At 54.6% G+C, this 19,581-nt stretch overlaps 1 protein-coding gene across 2 annotated transcripts in view; it reads left to right on the forward strand.

The window, feature by feature from the left end:
- The first annotated feature begins 16,358 nt into the window (after nt 1-16,358).
- The window catches only part of LOC136661466 (leucine-rich repeat and fibronectin type III domain-containing protein 1-like protein), a 44,130-nt gene continuing 40,907 nt past the window's right edge, over nt 16,359-19,581 (forward strand). The window contains exon 1 of one of the 2 annotated variants that reach the window (XM_066638746.1): nt 16,359-16,389. The gene's annotated coding sequence lies outside the window, so the exon portion shown is untranslated. Of the gene's footprint in view, nt 16,390-16,936; nt 17,021-19,581 lie in introns of those variants that run through there. The other variant, XM_066638745.1, reaches the window with a different exon arrangement.

Below are 19,581 nucleotides of genomic sequence, written 5' to 3' on the forward strand. Positions count from 1 at the left end.
CAGTCACTCTGAATAATTTTTCATCGCCTGCAAATTTTATCACTTCACAGTTCCCTTCTCCTTTGAACATTAGCAGAAGCCGTGTGGTGGCCTGCGACATGGCGTGGATCCTGGCAGCCTCACTCCTTGCTCCCCTGTTCCGCCCCAGAAGACTCTCTTCTCATGGTGGTTCTCCCACAGAAGGAAGCCAGGCTGTCCTCGGCTGTCCCCATGAATGCTGGGCCTTTCCCTTCCCTTTTTTCCGGAGGGGCTTTGCTTTCCAGTCCCTGAGGCCAACCTCCTTGGGCTCCCACGTAGTGCTGCAGGGGCTGGGAAGGGCACCTGTTCTCTTTGCAGCCTTTTCTTCAGCATCAAAGGAAGTGACCTTGCAGTCTCCCATCTAATCCAGCGATAAGCCTGTCATATCAATGAGACGCCGTGTTCTCAGGCAGTCTGCTTAGCAACTGTGGCCAGCCCCACTCACGTTCCTGCAAGAAAACCTTGCCTCCCCGCTCTGCTGCCCCCCTTCTCCTGCTGGGCACACAGCCCTCTCTTGACAACAGACCCAGCGATGAGGGAAATTCTGGGAAGAGAGGGACCCTGGCGGAAGGCCTGCAGATTGGCAAGGGGCTGGGTTCAACTGGGAAACTGGAAGGGCCAGTCTCACGCTTGCCAGGGGGAGGGAGACAGGTGGGTATGTGGGCATCTTCTCTGGCATGCTTCCTCAGAATGCACCCAGAAGCGCATCTCCTGCTGCCAGCCTGGTTCTTCTTGGGCACCTGAGGCCCAGCCTGGCTCCCTGCCCTGCAGGAGCTCCTTTGTCTTGTTTCCATGGACAGGGAAAGCCACTATCTTCTGGTGCAGGGCTGCTGCTTGCCTTGAGTAAGTTCTAGCTCTGGGCGAGGAAACCAAACTCTTCCCAAAACCAAGAGCCCCAGCAGGGCAGAGCCATTGCTGGCTGCCTGAGGTCTCTGATCTGCAGAGGGATTGCTCCCTCACGCCTGCTGCTCCGCCCCCCCCATTCACTGCTCCCTGAACTCCTGCTCCGCAGCCTTCCCTCCCCTCCTGCCTCATTCAGCACTGGCTGGGCTTGGGCAATCCAGGAGTGCAAGAGGGGGCCAGGCAAAGGTGGGCACATTTCACTGTCCAGCAGACGGCAAGGAATCACTTTCTATCTCAGAGCAAAATCCAGCCCTCCCAAGACGGAGGGTCTATCCTTGGGGCAGGAGCTGCCAGGTTTTCTTGGGGGTGGAAACTCCCCCTCTCTGGGCTACACCATCACTCAGAACTCAGATTGTGCTGAACATCCACCCCTTTTGACTAGGAGGGGGTACATTTGCTGGGGGGAAAGTTCTCTAAAATATATTTCTGAGCTCTGTATCAGCATGGCTGATAGCCACGGATGCTGCTTCAGCATTTGCACCCCTTGCTTCCTGGAGTGATTTCATCATGACAGGACTGTTGCTTCCCCCCACCTGTGAGCTTGCCACTAGGGTATCTGGATGGGAAACAAGAGGCTGGACATATGACCCCCCCTCTGGTCCAGCAGGTCTCCTCTGATGTGACCAGATGTACTTATGGGGGGAGGGGGTTTATCATCAGCTCTTAATAACCAGGTTAGCTAAATGGAGCCTCCATAGTCAGAGACAGTATGTCACTGAACACCAGTGTCCTGGGGGGGGGGAATAATGGGGAGGTGCTGTTGCCTTTAAGTGCCTTGTTGGATACTATGAGTACCAGGACTACTAGGCGCAACGAGTCTTGCGTGGCCTAATTCACTTGGGTTCTGCCTACCTTCTTCCCTGGGCCAATCAGAGCATGAGCCTGGGGACATCAGGGTGTTCTGATACTCACACTTGGCGATGTGACAACATCACTGAAGGCAAAGGAAGCCATTTGAGAATGAAGGTGCCAGCACTGAGCTCAGCTTGGCTTTGCCCTCCTTTGGAAAGGGCAAGCACCTTGCCTTGGAAGAGACCCTGACAGCACGAACAGGAAGGTGTCTTCATGTTGTCAGAGGGCCACAAAAAGCCACCCTCAGGTTCAGCTCACTCCTCCTAAGAACAAGCCCTCTGGGAGTTCCCCCCTCTGGCAAGCAGCATGACCTCCCCCTGGGCATGGCTCTCCCAGTTCTCCCCCCAGGCGATTCTGGAGCAGAGTGGAGGTGTCTCCCACTCCTGCCTCTGCTCAGCCACTCCTGCCTTGCAGGCATTTGCTCCCCCTTGAGAGCAGGGTACTCCAGAGGGTACCCTGGATGACACTCCAGAGCAGCCCTCTGCCAGCGGCGGCAGCAGCAGCAGCAGCAAAGAGTTCTGTGGGGCCCGGAAGATGGGCCCGTTTCTTGTGGCCCATCTGATTTGTTCATCAGTCTGCCCATCTAAGTGGGCAGAGGCACTGAAGCAGTGGGTGTCCCTATGCCCTGAACAACACAGAGTGGTGAAAGGAGGAAGAGGAGAAATGGATTTCTAGACTGGAAAAGGGCTACTAGTAGAACCTCATTCACAGCAGCACAGCCTGGACTGGCTGCCCTTCCCGTGAGAGACCAGAGTTGCAGCCGGCAAGCGCAAGCCTCTGTTGGGCTGCAGCCTGAAGGGTTGTTTGGCTGCCTGGAGCCTGCTGCAGCCTCCACCAGAACAGGGCTTACATTTCACGACTGGGCTAATTGCAGCCATTTCACAGGAGACTGCACCTGCCCTTAAGCACAGTGGCGTCGGCTGAAAGGCACTGCCATTGTCTGATGTGGCATTGGTGGGGGCTGCGGACCACACTGGGTGATACTCGCAGAGGAGTGACACCACTGCTGGACAAAACTGTGAAATCTTGATATTTTTGAATGATACCATCATCTTACACAGGTGTGTGCTGCTTAACAACCTTCTGCTTAGCGACATGCCCCATATACAACAATGGTCAAAGCACGACAAAGAGGCTCTTAATCAGGTAGTCAAGATTCCCACAGCCTGCAGTGGTTTGCACAACAAAGGCATTTGATTGGGCTGAATGTTTGCTTAATGACATAATCACATAACAAAGGGCCTTGGAGAATGTATTCCTATCATTAAGTAGCACACACCTGTATATCATTCAGTGGGTAATTGAACACAGAATGCAATGAAACAAACCACACTGAAATATCTATATTCTATCAAACATTATGACCAAATAACCAGAAAAGGAAAACATGACTGCCTTATGTAAGAAAAAGTGGATTTAACTCAATACTGACGGATGAGACTGACTGTTCTGAGAGCCCATGTGGTGCTATTATGACAACAGCAGGAAACCAATAGTATTAGTATGAGTCAGCTCTCATTGCCATGTATCAGAGCTCATACTAGAACAGTTGTGTGAGTGTCATCCAGTTGGTCACTGATGTTTTGTTGGTCACTGACTTGTTGGGTTATTAAAATAAAGTTAATGGGGGTGATACCAACCCTAGTAGTGCTCCACATTTAGATGGTGCTATGATAATGTAATGCACTCTATCAGTGCACTGTATGGTCTGGCAGATTCGTCATCGGGGTGATGCAATGAGCTCTTGCACTGGGTGGCCCAAACCCTAGTGATACCTCTGCCCCCAAGAAGACCTGTCTGTCCTGCTCCAGGGTCTGCATTGGCATTTAAGCTTCTGTGGATGACAGCCCACTTCATCAGCCACGCAGCACCTGCGAGTTGCCCAGCCCCCCAAGTCTGGGCTGTTTTTGCAGCACCAAGCTGGCCCCCTCTCCCAGGCTAGGAGAAAAGCCAGGCCTGCAGTGGAGCCCTCCCAGGGCCCTTCTTGCATTCCAAATCTGTGTCCCTCCTCCTCTGTACACACTACCTGGCAATCAGGACAGGAGGGCCTGGTTAAGGGGCAGAGGTAGCAGAGGTTAAGCAAGAGCTTACTGAGACCAGATCCAAGTCTGATGCTTTTGTAAAGTGAATTGCCTCATGAGGGAGTCAGCAAAAATTCTCCCAAAACAATTTGAATTTTCTTTTCCAATAAATGCCTTCATCAGAAGGATTCCAGTCTCCCTGATTGAGCAGTTTGTCAGAGGAATTTAATTTGATCTTAGTGCCTAGAAATGTCTTCCAGTCAGCAGCTATAATAGGATGGGGGGGGGGAGACTTTTGGGGGGGGGGGTTCGCAGAAAACCAGGGTTGCAGTCTTCTGTAGGTCATGCTAACTATGTCTGTGTATATCCAAGACACAGGCTTTCCTCCCTGTCTCTACATGAGAACTCCTGGTCCTCTGGTGACACTGGTCAGGGGATGGTTCAGACAGACCAAGGAATGGATGTCCTCATAAAAGCCAGAATTAACTTACGGAACTTAATGCCACAAGGATAGTAATGGTGACCAACTTTGCTTTCTTCAGCGAGGAGGAGGCAGATTCATGGAGGAGCAGGCAAAGGGGTCTGTCAACACCTACTAGTCAAGGGAGTTAAATGAATTGATCCTCTCCTGGACATGAAATGCTGAGTGGCAAATATAGAGGGGGCTACTGCTTATTAGCTGAGGGTTTTTCATTGGGGCATCTGGCTGGCCACTGGGGGATGCAGGCAGTGGCATAGCTAAGGGAGTGCAGGGGGTAGCAGTTGCACCAAGCAACCAGCTTTAGGGGGGCAACAAGTTGAACTTGACACTAGTGGCCAAAATTGTGAAAAAATTGGTATGTATGAATAATATCATCATGTTATATATCATTAGAAAGGTAATTTAATGCAGAATGCAATTGAACAAACCTCATTGGAATATCTGTATTCCAGCAAAAGTTATGGACAATTAACCAGAAAATGAAAACACAACTGCCTTATGGAACATAAAGTGGATTTGCTTGACTCAAAACTGACCTATGAGACTGATTGTTCTGAGAGCCAATGAGATGTTATTATGATACATCATGGAACCAATAAGGTGTTAATATGACTCAGCTCTCATTTCCATGTATCATACTAGTTACCCTTGCTAACTGGGTAAAGAGGCACTTTTTCAAGTGGTGCTCCTCTTATATTTAGAAGGGGGATAATAACTGTCCCTCTTTACCCGAGCACAGTGACTCTAACCAATAAGGAGCACACTTTCAATTCACTTAATTAAGAACATAAGAACATAAGAACATAAGAACAGCCCCACTGGATCAGGCCATAGGCCCATCTAGTCCAGCTTCCTGTATCTCACAGCGGCCCACCAAATGCCCCAGGGAACACACCAGATAACAAGAGACCTCATCCTGGTGCCCTCCCCTACATCTGGCATTCTGACTTAACCCATTTCTAAAATCAGGAGGTTGCGCATACACATCATGGCTTGTACCCCATAATGGATTTTTCCTCCAGAAACTCGTCCAATCCCCTTTTAAAGGCATCTAGGCTAGACGCCAGCACCACATCCTGTGGCAAGGAGTTCCACAGACCGACCACGCGCTGAGTAAAGAAATATTTTCTTTTGTCTGTCCTAACCCGCCCAACACTCAATTTTAGTGGATGTCCCCTGGTTCTGGTATTATGTGAGAGTGTAAAGAGCATCTCCCTATCCACTCTGTCCATCCCCTGCATAATTTTGTATGTCTCAATCATGTCCCCCCTCAAGCGTCTCTTTTCTAGGCTGAAGAGGCCCAAACGCCGTAGCCTTTCCTCATAAGGAAGGTGCCCCAGCCCCGTAATCAGCTTAGTCGCTCTCTTTTGCACCTTTTCCATTTCCACTATGTCTTTCTTGAGATGCGGCGACCAGAACTGGACACAATACTCCAGGTGTGGCCTTACCATCGATTTGTACAATGGCATTATAATACTAACCGTTTTGTTCTCAATACCCTTCCTAATGATCCCAAGCATAGAATTGGCCTTCTTCACTGCCGCCGCACATTGGGTCGACACTTTCATCGACCTGTCCACCACCACCCCAAGATCTCTCTCCTGATCTGTGACAGACAGCTCAGAACCCATCAGCCTATATCTAAAGTTTTGATTTTTTGCCCCAATGTGCATGACTTTACACTTACTGACATTGAAGCGCATCTGCCATTTTGCTGCCCATTCTGCCAATCTGGAGAGATCCTTCTGGAGCTCCTCACAATCACTTCTGTTCTTTACCACTCTGAAAAGTTTGGTGTCGTCTGCAAACTTAGCCACTTCACTGCTCAACCCTGTCTCCAGGTCATTTATGAAGAGGTTGAAAAGCACCGGTCCCAGGACAGATCCTTGGGGCACACCACTTTTCACCTCTCTCCATTGTGAAAATTGCCCATTGACACCCACTCTCTGCTTCCTGGCCTCCAACCAGTTCTCAATCCACGAGAGGACCTGTCCTCTAATTCCCTGACTGTGGAGTTTTTTCAGTAGCCTTTGGTGAGGGACCGTGTCAAACGCCTTCTGAAAGTCCAGATATATAATGTCCACGGGTTCTCCCGCATCCACATGCCTGTTGACCTTTTCAAAGAATTCTATAAGGTTCGTGAGGCAAGACTTACCCTTACAGAAGCCATGCTGACTCTCCCTCAGCAAGGCCTGTTCGTCTATGTGTTTTGAGATCCTATCTTTGATGAGGCATTCCACCATCTTACCCGGTATGGATGTTAGGCTGACCGGCCTATAGTTTCCCGGGTCCCCCCTCTTTCCTTTTTTAAAAATAGGCGTGACATTTGCTATCGTCCAATCTTCTGGCACCGTGGCCGTTTTGAGGGACAAGTTGCATACCTTAGTCAAGAGATCTGCAACTTCATTCTTCAATTCCTTAATAACCCTTGGGTGTATGCCATCAGGGCCCGGTGACTTATTGATCTTTAATTTATCAATGAGGTCTGAAACATCTTCTCTTTTAACCTCTATCTGACTTAACTCCTCGGTCAGGAGGGGCCGTTCGGGCAGCGGTATCTGCCCGAGGTCTTCTGCCGTGAAGACAGATGCAAAGAACTCATTTAATTTCTCTGCCATCTCTAAGTCTCCTTTTATCTCCCCTTTCCCTCCCTCACCATCCAGAGGGCCAACCGCTTCTCTGGCGGGTTTCCTGCTTCTAACATATTTGAAGAAGCTTTTATTATTCCCCTTAATGTTGCTGGCCATGCGTTCCTCATAGTCTCGCTTGGCCTCCCCTATCACCTTCTTACATTTCTTTTGCCACAGTTTATGTTCCTTTTTATTCTCTTCATTAGGGCAAGACTTCCATTTACGGAAGGAAGCTTCCTTGCCCTTCACAGCCTCTCTAACTTGGCTGGTTAGCCATGTGGGCACTCTCCTGGATTTAGTGGAACCCTTCTTTCTTTGCGGTATACACCTCTGCTGGGCCTCTATTACTGTTGTTTTAAGCAGCCTCCATGCACTCTGGAGAGACTGGACTCTTTTTACCCTCCCTTTCAACCTCCTTCTAACCAGCCTCCTCATTTGAGGGAAGTCCGCCCGTCGGAAGTCAAGGGTTTTTGTTAGAGATTTGCCTGGTATTTTTCCCCCAACATGCACGTCAAAACGGATTGCAGCATGATCACTGTTCCCCAATGGCTCAGTAACGTTTACATCTCTAACCAGGTCCTGCGTACCGCACAAAATTAAATCCAGAGTCACCTGTCCTCTGGTGGGCTCCGTGACTAGCTGATCTAAGCCACAGTCATTTAGCACGTCAAGAAATCCGGTTTCCTTATCGTGACCAGAACACAAATTGACCCAGTCAATATGAGGATAATTGAAGTCCCCCATGATTACAACCCTGTCCTTCCTTGTCACCTCCCTGATCTGTTTCCTCATTTCAAGGTCCCCATCAGATTTCTGGTCTGGAGGACGATAGCACGCCCCCAGTATTACATCGCTGCACAAGCTTGGTAATTTAACCCACAGAGATTCTACGGTGGAGTCGGACCCACCTTCAATCTCTACTTTGCTGGATTCTATCCCTTCCTTAACATAGAGGGCCACCCCACCTCCAACACGCCCCTGCCTGTCCCTCCTGTAGAGTTTATAGCCCGGGATTGCGGTATCCCACTGATTCTCCGCATTCCACCAGGTTTCCGTTACGCCCACTATGTCAATATTTTCCCTTGTCACCAGACATTCCAGTTCTCCCACCTTTGCTCGTAGACTTCGGGCATTCGCATAAAAGCATTTATACACGGAATGCCCCAGGATGGGCTGCTTATTCGCTCCTTTGTCCCCGCATCCTCTCATTGTGCCAAACCGTCTATCACATCCCATCACCCTACCTTTCCCAATTTCTTCTCCTACCCTGCCTTTGTCTTGTTGTTCTCTAACCTCCCCATCCTCATCCCATAGGGATGAGGAGTCCCGAACCGGATGCCCCTCGGCTCCTGTCGGCCTTCCCCCAGGGATCAGTTTAAAAGCTGCTCTGCCACCTTTTTAATGTTATGCGCCAGCAGTCTGGTTCCATTCTGGTTCAAATGGAGCCCGTCCCTCTTGTACAGGCCCCGCTTGTCCCAAAACGTTCCCCAGTGCCTAACAAATCTAAACCCCTCCTCCCTACACCACCGTCTCATCCACGCATTGAGACCCCTGATCTCCGCCTGCCTAGCTGGCCCTGCGCGTGGAACAGGTAGCACTTCAGAGAATGCTACCTTTGAGGTCCTGGCTTTCAGCTTCCTGCCTAAAAGCCTAAATTTGGCCTCCAGGACCTCCCAGCTACACTTGCCCACATCGTTGGTGCCGACATGCACCACAGCCACTACCTCTCCCCCAGCACTGTCTACCAGCCTGTCTAGACGAGAAGTGATGTCCGCAACCTTCGCACCAGGCAGGCAAGTCACCATGCGGTCCTCACATCCGTCGCAAACCCCCCTCTCTATGTTTCTAATAATCGAATCCCCCACTACAAGAAGCCCCCGACCCCCCTCCCGCCGAGGAGTATCCCGAGTGCGCTCGGATACGGGCCCATCCCCTGGAGAAAGGGTCCCCCCTAGGGGATTGTTTCCCTCCTCTCCAGGATGACGTCCTCCAGTCCCGAGACTTCCCACCCGGGCAGCCGAGGAGCTGCACGCCTGAGGTTGGGACGAAGCCTGATCGTCCCCAGAAGTCTCCCCACGGTCCTCCTCTGGCTGCCTGCGCTTCTCCAGGTCGGCCACCAAGGCTTCAAGGGAGCGGACGCGTTCCCTGAGAGCCTGGAGCTCCTTGCATCGAGGACACACCCATGACTTATGCCCCAGAGGCATATAATCATACATGTGGCACTCGATGCAGAACACTGGATAGCCCCCACCCTGCTGCTGGCTGTCTGACTGCATAGCTTTTTTTGTTGTTGTTGTTTTATTTAGGGGTCCTTTTAAAAACCGTACACTGGATAGCAGCCCTTTTCTCTAGGGAAGAGGAAGGGCAGCGTATGGGGCCCTGGCCTCCTCGCCCTGCTGCTGAACTCGCCCAGATGCTAAACTCTTGTGCCTTACCTGGCACTTAATTCCCGAGGCACTTGGTTCCCAGAGGCCACACGCGTCTGCAGAGAGCCTCACGCGAAGGCCCGCCTAGCTTTATACTCCTGGCTGGCTCCTCCCCCCTCCTTCCTTCCTGATTGAAAGGGGGTTGGCCTTCCCAGGTGAGTTTACAAAAGCTCAGGAAGGCAAATGGCTGCTGATGGGCGTGACCTACTCTGCAGGCTCCTGAATGGACTGCTTGGATTAGCCTAATGGGGCTCTTAATGGGTTGGGAACTGGCCCTTCCTAGGTCCTTTCCCTCCTAGTTCTGTTCTCTTAGGCTGGACTGTTTTTGTAACCTCAAGCTAGTTTTTATTTGGGTTTGTTTAATTATTTATTGCTCTCTAGATCCTGTGTCCCAATTTACTGACCTGTTTAGGTTATGTTCTAACTTAGATTAGGTTTAACCTGGGTTAAGTATAGGTTTAATTTAAACAAGTAGAAAACCTGCTTTCCACTTTATCCTCCTCCCTTCCTTCGATTAAGTGCTACCTTAGGTGCAGCTAACTTTCAACTTTGATTTAAATGCCTGACCCTTGGGCTCTTACTCACGAGTAGGACCCTGCTCTTACTCACGAGTAGGACTCTGCTCCTGCTCAGAGTAGCCCTATGTACCTCCCTTAGGTGCTAACTTTCAATTTTGATTTAAGGTTGCTTTAAAGGTAAGGTTAAGGTTAGAAGACAGGGAGTTAGAAAGACAAAGCGTTAGAATGAGTACACTTACCTCCTCTTCCTGCTCCTCCTCCTCTCCTTCTCCAAAACTCAGAGGTCTCCTTGCCTTCTCCTCGCCCAGATGCTAAACTCTTGTGCCTTACCTGGCACTTAATTCCCGAGGCACTTGGTTCCCAGAGGCCACACGCGTCTGCAGAGTTTATTAAAGTTTATTTTGTTGTGGGGGGACACTACAAAATCTTCTTTGACCCCAGGTAGCAGATAGATGCATTAGCTATGCCACTGACTGGGGGGGGTGCAGCAGAGCAAGTGGTTGGCGAGCTTCTGGGGGAAGGAGGCAGGTTTTCCTCCAATTTTTACTTTTTAAAAAACTGGATGTGATGTCACTTCCAGGGCATCATTTTGGGTTCAGCACCAGGCTACAAGATCAGTAGTGGGTGATGACAAAAGAGTTGTGGGAACAAGGGAACCGGGTCTGATATTACCACATGTGGTGAGGCACAGATCTGATCTGCCTGGGGGCAGACCCACAGATTTACGAGGGGGGGAAGCAAGAATGGGCAAAAATCACACAGACAGTGCCTGCCAGCTGGGGATGGGCCCCAAGTCCAGCTGACGCTCAGGCACAGGGATGGCGGGAAGCCCTCTGGGCTGTGGCAGAGTATGTGCTCCTGACTCCCCTGAAGCAGAGACCACCTGGCACTGTGGTTCAAATGGCCCCCCCTTCCCCATGCAAAACATGACTGCAAGCCCCCCATGAGATGGCAAAAAACAATCCAGAACAGGCAGGCCAGGCCACGGGACTCCAGGGAAGAATTGTCCTAAAAGGAGCAGCAGGAGGAAAGATCCATGTGGTGTGTCTTGTTTCCTCCCCCCCCCCCCGGTGGGGCTTTCTTGGGGAAGGGTCAAGTTCCCATTGCCCACACAATGCAGCTCTGGCCAAGTGACTTGACAAAGCAGAGTCGGTCTTTGGAGGAGGCCTGGGGTAGCACTGTGCGGGTGGGGGTGGGGGAGGAATTCACCCTGGGGTAAATGGAGACTTGCGCACTTCTCTGTCTTCTTGGAATCCCCCAATAGAGCTGCACCTGCCTGATGCATCCAAGCCTGGGGATTCAGGCATGTGCTTCTGGGCACTTCTGTCCTCCCTAATATGCTGCTTTGGAATCGTGTGACTGAAGGTCAGAGGAAGGCGAGATGCAGGAGGAATGGAAAGCACTTACACCCACTCACAGCCTTGAAGGAAGTGGGCTGCGGCCTCCACTGTACGCATCAACCGCGACTGGGATTCTCCCTGTCGGAGTGTTCAGAGTGTTGCCTTTTCCAGAGCGGCTCCTTCTATTTATCACACTGGGAATTTGCCAGGGGTGGTGGTGGAGGAGGAGGTGGGGCAACTCTGCTCTATTCCACAATCAAGGTGAAGCTCTGTATCCTCGCAACAGGAGGCTCGTGGACCTGAGCAGCTGTGCTGTACTAGCTACAAAGCTGAGTGAGTGCTGTGGACATGAAGGAGACCCGGGTGCAGGCAGCAGGTGAGCGGCATTGAATCCTCGACCCACAAACTGTCCACCCCCTGCTTGTAGCAGGAAATCCTCCAGCAGGTGCCTGTCCAGCCTCTGCTGGAAGATCTCCAGTGAGGGCGAATCCACCACCTCCCTTGGCAACCTGTTCCACTGCTGAGCCACCCTGAGCATCCAGAATGTCTTCCTGGTGTCCAACTCTGGGCTCTGGCCAAGCAAGCTTCACCTGCCCCACAAGCGCCATGGCAGGCTCTTCAGCTAGAGGAGGAATGGAAACGGGGCTTCTCCGCATCACGAAATGTGCTGCTAGTTTCTCCTCAAAGACCTTGCCGGGTCTGAACCCTGTGGGAAAGAACCCGCCCCAAGTGCCCCCAGAAGTCATTGCCACTTGGCAAAGGCGGTCCCCCACCATTGTTCCTTTATTTGTAGCTTGCCCCTTCTGTTAATGTGGGCTCCTTGCCTGCTTCCTGCTCAAGTGCCGCCCCCCCGCCCCCCATGGGTCAGTTTCTGTTCCAGGGATGGGGGAGGGGGGAATCAAATGACTGGTGTTCACTTTGCAGCTAAAACCATGGCTCAGTGTGTAATGTTTTTATGATCACAGTTGTGAAATCACACTGTGCCAACGGGGCATGTGCTGCATCCTGTCGTGTGGGGGCGGTCACAGAGGCCTCCTCAAGGTGAGATAGCATTTGTTCCTTTACCTCAGGGCTGCATTGGTGCTGAAAAGCTGGATAGGATTGGGCCCTAACTTGCCTTTGTTCCTTAAAGGAGGAAGGAAAATGAAATGAAGGGCAAAACACCCTGGAAAGCCTCAGTTGTGCTTTGCCTGGACAGGGTTGTGCTGCAATGGCATTTAAAATGTTAAAAAAAAAAAAAATCACCCAAAATCAGTCCTGAGAAAAGACAGAGGGAGAACAGAGAGTGGTGGCACTCCAAATGTGGGCGATGTCATGGTCTGGAGTCATGACCCAACGAAGTGGCTCTCTGCCCAGCCTGCCTCTTGGCCCAGCACAGTTTTGCCTTGCACTGAGTGGAGGCAGCCACAGGGCAGAGGAAGGTCTTTCCCCAGGCTTTCTGGAGCTGCTGCTGTCAGGAACTGAGTCTTGAACTCTTTGGTTGCTCAGAGGAATGGCTCCACCTCTGAGCTGTGATCCCAGCTCTGGTTCTCCCCCCAGATGAGCCAATGAAGATCCCCATTCCATAGACCCAATGGCTAGGAGTGTGGAATCTTGCACCACCCGACTGGAACTCAGGAATGGCTGGCTGGCTGGCTAGTGCTGCCCTTTTACAGGCACAGAATGAGGGGTTCTTTTTTTTTGGTCTTTGTGTAGAATGCACCTGGTCTAGACACACTCTGCTCCTAGAGCACTCTGCCGGAAGAGCAGCAGGCGGGCAGAGCAGCCAGCAGTCGGACTGTGGGACACGCTGTGCTTACAAGACTAGGCTCCCTGCAAAGACATGCAAACAAGCCCCGCCTGTTGTCTGCATTCTGGCTGTTCCCTGGAGCACAGGGCTGCCTGGCCGAGGCCCTGAGGGAGTCTGGGTTTGAGTGACAGGATGACTGGAGCCTGGACACTGGGACAAGTCCCAGCAGAGAGGAGGAGAGGTAGGACATTTGTGCCATACCTTAAAAAGAAAACTCTGCAACCGCCCCAGTGCTAATGGAGTGACCCTCCTCCAACTCCATGGTTTCAATTTTTAAAAAATCATTTGCAGGCCACATGCGCCCTTCTCGTGTGGAGACCGCAGCCAGCTATTTACAGCCCAATCCTATGCATGTCTACTCAGAACTAAGTCCCATTAGAGTTAATGGGGCTTACTCCCAGGAAAATATGGAAAGGATTGGGCTGTTAGGCTGCAATCCTAACCACACTTTCCTGAGAGTAAGACCCATTGAACAAAACAGGACTTACTTCTGAACAGACCTGGTTAGGAGTGTGCCCTTATTTATTCAAAGGGTTTGCATCCTAGCTCTCCCCCCTATTGTTGCTGGATTGGAGTGTTGGAGTGTTGCAGGGGAGATGAGATTGGGGGTGGGGCATCTCTTTTCAGGGTGTGCACAGCAGTGGCATAGCCAAGGCATCTGGCACCCAGGTGCACAAAAACTTTTAACACTCCCAGATGACAAAACCAAAATTAACACACACACCCAGTTGCATCTGGGAGGAGGTCTGAAGCCCAGGAAAGCTGTGTGCTGCCACTGGAGAGTTCTGGAGGACTGGGCTCCCTGCTGGAGAAGTGGCAACTCCCAAGTGACCCTGAAGCCTGACACCCAAGGCCCTGTAACCCCATCCCCGGCTATGCTGCTGATGTGGAGAATCCCCAAACAGTACCCATTCCAGCCCTTCCAGGATCTGTGGGGTTGCAATACCGCCAGTGTGACGGAAAGCTGCCTCCAATTCTCCCTGGATAGGAGTCCTCTTTCTGGTGATGAGTCCACTGGGCTCCTCTCCCCTTTGCTGACACCGGAGCAAGGCCAAGCAGCCTCCCAGCTCACAGATGCAGGGTCCGAAGATGCTGCATGAGGGAGGCAGTCCCCTTCCTGGAGCACCAGCAAGACGGGGCTGCCCTCCTCAAACTCCATGCTCTCCTTGACCTTCATGAAATATTCAGGGGAGACGTCTCATGAGTTCTTTGCAAGGGAACAACCTTATGGATTATTCATCACAAAAATGCCAGGCAGAGATTGGGAAAGTCCAAGGGCTGTGAGCAGAACTGCATGTCCAGGAACAGAGAAGCCCCAGGCAGCCACAGTTGCCCAGCCCCGGCTCCTGTCCTGCCTCACCCTTCTCCGTTCTGCCCAGTTCACCTGCAGCTAGGAATCCTGACAGAAGGGTTTGGTTTTCTGGGCAGAAGTGTGGGCGACAGGTGCCTCTTACAGGCATGGAACGGAACAGGGTCCCCCAAAAGAGTCACCCTGAGAAATCTCATTTCAAACGGATAAGAATTTAGGAACAGGCCACCAAGCAGCAGGATTGCAAACATGCAGCACCATCTCTGCACGAAACTCAGCATCAGCTCTGAGTTGCAGCCACAGAAACAGGGCTGCAGACCTGCCTCAGGAGGCTCGGAAACCTAAGCGGGACCAGGACAGCACTCAGCTCCTCCTCTTCCAGTCAGGCTGTCCCCACCCCTTCACGGGACCCAGTCAGGTCTCAGCATCTCCAGCTGGATTAGTGAGAGGTTGCTGGCCCTTGAGCAAAGCCTGCACTGCTTCCCTGGAACCCCCTCCTGTGCCAGTTGGGTAGTACTGGTACCAGGCTGCCATGGCACAGGTGCAGGGTCTGGCTGTGGGTCAGGGAGGAGAAGCCAGGCTGTTTGGCACCCCAGCCCCCTGGGGAGGAGGAGATTTGGAGGGGAGAGCAGGGGTACTCATACAGCAGGCCGACAGCCTCCACCACACACATAGCCTGCCAACCCCAACCTCATTTGTGGACAGAAGGGCCGAGATTCGCCAGCAGGTAGTAGCCATTCAAAGCTGCCAAAGTTTTGCCAAAACTTTGCCAAAACAGTTTGCAAAAACGAAGTTTTGCCAAAGCAGGGTCAAAGTCTCTATCTCTTGTTATCTGGTGTGCTCCCTGGGGCATTTGGTGGGCAGCTGTGAGCTACAGGAAGCTGGACTAGATGGCCATAGGCAGACTCAAGAGCCTCTTCGTAGCATTGCAGGGGTGGGGCACTCGATTCCCAGGGGCCAGGCTGGCATCTAGGAATGGCTGCAATCTTGCAGTCACAAGAGGCTCCTTTGGGAGAAAAAGCAATCAATGCAAAGCCACAGCACTGAACCAGCAGCTGCCCTAAAAACAGACCTTTCACAGCACTCCTGCTTGGTCCACAGCACTGATTAAGAGCACCGGCCTCAATACTAGCTAGGCCAGACCCATTCCCTGAGCCATAAGTGACCTAGCGGGAAGAAGCCGCTCCTAGGTGTGTGCCCAGTCTTTTTCTGCCCCAAGTTCAGCTTGGATTGGAGCCCAGCTCAGGATTGGAGCCATGGGCAAGAGGACCCCTTCTGACACACACACACACACACACGCGCGCGCGCGCGCGCCTTATCAGCAGCAAACCAGCCTGCTACCTGATGCAGGGAGAATGGTTCACATCTTCACAGGGAGAGGAGCACAAATATCTTTCAAGGAGATGTGCAGGGCTGAGAGAAGACAGGTGCTGGGCGGGAGGGCAGTCTAGCTGGGCAGCTGAGCCAGAGACACATGGATGCTGCTGGCTGTGGGGAGATCTTTGAACGGGTCAGGCCTCCTGCCCTCCATGCAACCAGTGGATCAATGGGTGGTGTGCAGGAGGTGATGACATTGGACTCTTATGTACCCTTGTGTAATTTCAAGTTGCGCAGCCTCAGAACAAGGACACTTTTGAAGGCTAGGAAACCAGGCTTGACAGGCAGAGTATCTGAAAGAGGAAAGAGCCAATTACTTTGGCCCTATAGAAACTGTCCTGGTTGTAAATCCCACTGAATTCCATGAGACTGACCTCTGACCACACATGCATAGGCTTGTGCTGCTGGTGGACTGGAACGGCCTGTGGCCTTCACAAGGACTAGCAGCGACCTGTTCATTTCAGATTTAAAGCCCAACCCTGGCAGTCTTCATATGGGAGGAGCAGCAAGCGCCCTTCAGAGCTCTTGGGCTGCGGAGGGATTCACAGGGCAAAGAACAGCGCTTCGAAGGCGGCCTGGAAGGCAGCGCATCTCAGCCTGGTGATGAGCCTGTTCTGGTGGCACCCGAAGGGAAGGGGTGGGAGGCGCAGCCGTCGCTCCCTCCGTGTGCCGGCCGTGGAAGGGAGCGACGGGCCGCCCGGCGCAGGCAGGCAGGCAGGGTCAGGGTGAGTACAGCCGCCGGGGAGCCGCCTCTGCCCCGCCGCAGCCCGCGACGGGCGCGGTGCAGGTTCCGTCTCCGCAGGCGGTGCCCGGAGGAAGGCACGCGCGAGGACACGCGCCGGCTGACGCTGCTCCGGGCCGGCCTCCGCCCGCTGGACGGAGGCTCGTGCGCCAAGGGCCGGCCTGGCGGAGCCTCCGCTCCACCCAGGGCCTGGCGCGCAGGGCAGCGGCCGGCAGCCTCCCCCCGGCGGCGCTGCTGCGGGAGCCCGCCGCCCGCGGGCGCGGAAACGAGGCCTCTCCAGCCCGGGGGCGACGGTGCTGCGGAGGGGGCAGCCCGGCCAGGCGGCAGGGCCGCGAGGGGCGCGCTTCAGGCCCGCGAGCGCGCTCCCCCAGTGGGCGGCGGCGGGAGCGCAGGGCGCGTGCTCGCGCCGGCAGCTGCGGGGAGGCGGCGCCAGCTGCCCTGCCGAGCCGGCCGCGCCCGGGCCCGAGATGGAGACGCCGGCGCTGCCCGCACCGACTGAGGCCGCGCCCACGGCGGGCGGGTCCCTGGCGGGCGCATGGCCGGCCGCCGCCTCGCTGGCGCGGAGCTCCGCCGCCGCAGCCGCCGCCGCGCTCTGGAGCGCAGCCGCCGGGCAGGTAGGAGAGCGCCGCCGTCCGGGGCCTGGAGCGCGGGCGACTCCCCCCGCCCGCGGGGGTCGGCCTGCGCCTCCCGCTTCTCTCCCGGGCTTCCTCAGCAGGGGGGCGCCCTGCCCTGCCCTGCCCGCAGTGATCGCGGCTGTCGCGTGAGTGGGGGGGGGGTGGAAGCGGTCGTCGTCGCCGCCGCCCCGGGAGGGGGAGGCCGCCGCGCATGGTCTCGGTGGGGCCGAAGGTGGAATCGGCCTCGGGGGCGGAGAGCAAGGCAAGAGGAGGGGGTCGGGCTGCGCCTGCGGGGGGAGCATCTACTCGCCGCGCCCAGCCGCCCGGGTCTCGGTGGACGGCCCTGCCCGGCCTGGCCTAAAGGCGCTTCCCGCTCCCGGCGTCGCCCTTCCAGCCGCTGCGGGCTCCGCTCGGCCGCCGCACCGCCTGAGCCACCGTGCGCGCCTGCCTGCCTGCCTGCCGGCGGGGGGGCGCCCTACCTCTCGCCGTGGCCGGAGGAGGGGCGCTCCAGCTCTGCCGCCGTCCCGGAGCCGCGCCAGGCGCTGTGGCCGCCTTGGCCTGTCGGGGCTCCGTTCGCGGCGGGCGGGCGGGCAACGAAGGACCCGGCGGCTGCCTGGGGATCGCGGGTGGGCAGCGCAAGGACCTTCGGAGGCTGCCGGAGGCCGTCCTGCCGGCGCCTCTTCAGCCTGGGCGCCCCCGACCCTCCCTCCGGTGCGGGCCGGGGCGTCTCCGTGCGGGAGACCCGCCCTGGGGTGCCCTGCGCGCCTCGGGGCGCTGCTCCGAAGCGACCCGGGGTGAGCGAAGAGAGGCCCCGGCCGGAAGGGGGCGCTCCGAGGCCCGGCAGGGCACCCCAGGACGCGGCTCCCCGTGGAAGAAGCCCGCCGCCCGAAGCGCAGAGTGGCGGAGGGCCGTGGGGGAGCGTGTCGGGAAGGCTTCCTGCCGAGAGCACCGCTGGGCCGGAGGCGAGGCCGGAGTGCCCAGTCTGAGCGATGCAGCCGCCGTCCAGCCCGCAGGTGGGGACAGACGTCCCGCGCCTTGTGGGGGCTGCAGCGGGCAGAGTTTCTCAGCAGCAGAGGAGCTCAGCTCTTACGTGTTCAGCAAGGGGGTCCCGCTCTTTCCCTTGCCCTTAGCAGAAGGGCTGGCCGGCCATCAGATCTGGGCTTCCCACTCCCAGCGCTCTGCCGCTTTTGTCCTGATGCATCTTCCACTGGCTGCTGCAGCTGCCGCCACACGTTGTGCTTCTCAGGTAGCTGTTGCTGCAACAGTTCACTGCCCTGTGGATGCTGTGCCCCAGGCCATGGGGGGGGGGCACAATGGCCTGCCTGGCACTCTGCCTGCACTGGCTGGATGCGCCGGCTCTTGCCCGCACGGGCTTGTAGTGACTTTCCTCCCAGCACCCCTTGCTTTGATTGATCCTGGCCAAGTCCAGCCTTCCAGACCTTCCTGAACACTTCCATCGAGTGTGATTGTTGTGGAAGGCAAGGAGCAGGCGAGCTTGGCAGGTGGGGGGGGGGGGGGTTGGCATCCCAGTCTGCTGGCTCAGCAGGTGGCACATTCCTGCAGCTCATTCTTCACCAGGTATGTCTACAAAACAGAAGCTTGTTGGGAAATATAGATTTTTTTTGTGGGGGGGAATATTATTTACAAAGTTTCATGCTACAATAAATAATACAAAGGAAAGAAATCACATTTTACATTTCCAGCTACAGCCACATTACATCAGCTGTTTAACTAGAACACAGAGACATCACGTTGTAGGTGGATTCACCCCTCTAACCACTCCCACCGTTTTTTCCACCTGTTTCTACCGGTTCTCACCCTTTCGTAAGCCGTGACGCCGTATACTCTGGAGATCACAAAGCGGACCCACCCTGCGTGTTGGTGGACTTTTTCTCCTTTGATTCTTTGCCCCTTTGGATGCCCAGCACAAAAAGGACATACAGATTTATCAATCTTACCGTAGACCACGGCACCTCCCACCTTGTTGGAAGCTTGTTGGGGCTCAGTGGAGATGTTCCCACAGCCACAGTCTCCAGCTGGTTGAAGGTCGGGTGAAGCCAGGTGTGCCTGTGGCTCAGTCCTAATGGACTCCTGCTCTCTGGGTAGGGAAGAACCCTGTTCTTTCTCAGAGCCTGGCTGTCTGGCTCTGACTGGCATATAGACTTTGCCTCCTAGTGTTCTGGAGGTCACAGGAAGATGCTTCAGTGGAGCTGCTTTGGTCTGGCAGCCTGTTCAGACATTCACCCAGGGTGAACAGAGGGGAGGGGGAGGGGTGTTCTAGCAGTAGGCTCCCCCTTGATCTATGTGTACTCATTAGGACACCTGTGAAGAGCTGGCAGGCACAGGGACAAGTGCTGAGAGATGGGTTCCGTCTCTTCCCCCCCCCCCCGGCCCTGCCACTGGGCAGTGTCTGCCATTGTTACATGCCCAGCTTCCTCCCCGCCAGGGCCTGGCGCAATTGAGCAGACCTAGTTGCATGTTGGACTTGCAGCATGTGGCATTGCAGGTGGATTTGAAGGATCAGGTGCACAGTTTTGAGTTGCACCTGGAACGACGGAGGT

Source organism: Tiliqua scincoides, chromosome 10, assembly GCF_035046505.1.
Source record: "Tiliqua scincoides isolate rTilSci1 chromosome 10, rTilSci1.hap2, whole genome shotgun sequence".
Taxonomy (NCBI): domain Eukaryota; kingdom Metazoa; phylum Chordata; class Lepidosauria; order Squamata; family Scincidae; genus Tiliqua; species Tiliqua scincoides.